General features: G+C 37.4%; 1 protein-coding gene across 5 annotated transcripts in view; it reads left to right on the forward strand.

Annotated features, from left to right (window-relative positions):
- Nucleotides 1-767, forward strand: part of LOC106868231 (D(2) dopamine receptor) — a 1,504,014-nt gene that overhangs the window by 1,212,921 nt on the left and 290,326 nt on the right. The window lies entirely within an intron of this gene.

Here is a 767-nt window from a genome sequence, read left to right on the forward strand (position 1 = left end):
GATAGATAGATAGATAGATAGATAGATAGATAGATAGATAGATAGATAGATAGATAGATAGATAGATAGATGGATCGTGGAAGCAGTGTGAAAGGGGGGTGATGATAGGAAAACACTGAGTACGACAAGGAATGAGAGAAAAGAAAATTGCTGAGATGAGATATACGGAGCACAAACAAGTTTGTTGTGTTGTGAATGAACACGTCTGCGTACGTGCATCTGTGACGGTACGTGCGAAGGTGTGTGAGGTACACTAGGACACACGAGTGTTGCTGTTTCGTCACGAGTTAGCCCTCCTCCCAAAACCTATGGTCAAGAATTGCATGATCATAGCGAATTTCTTCACACAGAGGACACTAATGCGCAATCTTTGTGTTCTTTTAAAAACTTATTGCATGAGATTTACGAGAAATTTAGTGCTATTTCTAGCAAGTACTCCGACCGCATACCAGCTTCATAGTTCGGGCTTGTCTTGAAAGAGATTATTCAGAGAGATTTAAAAGCTTCTTGAAACAATGTTATACAATATACACACGCGCGCACACACACGCCCACACACACATACACATGCACATACATACACACAAACATGCACACACAAACTGACTCACATACACATTCATATATATATATGTGTGTGTGTGTGTGTGAGTATGTATATATATACATATATGAATATATGTATATATACTTACATTCATACACAAACATACATATATTTACATATACACATGCATATACATATATATATATGTGTGTGTGTGTGT

This window comes from Octopus bimaculoides, chromosome 5 (genome assembly GCF_001194135.2).
Source record: "Octopus bimaculoides isolate UCB-OBI-ISO-001 chromosome 5, ASM119413v2, whole genome shotgun sequence".
NCBI classification, from domain to species: Eukaryota; Metazoa; Mollusca; class Cephalopoda; order Octopoda; family Octopodidae; genus Octopus; species Octopus bimaculoides.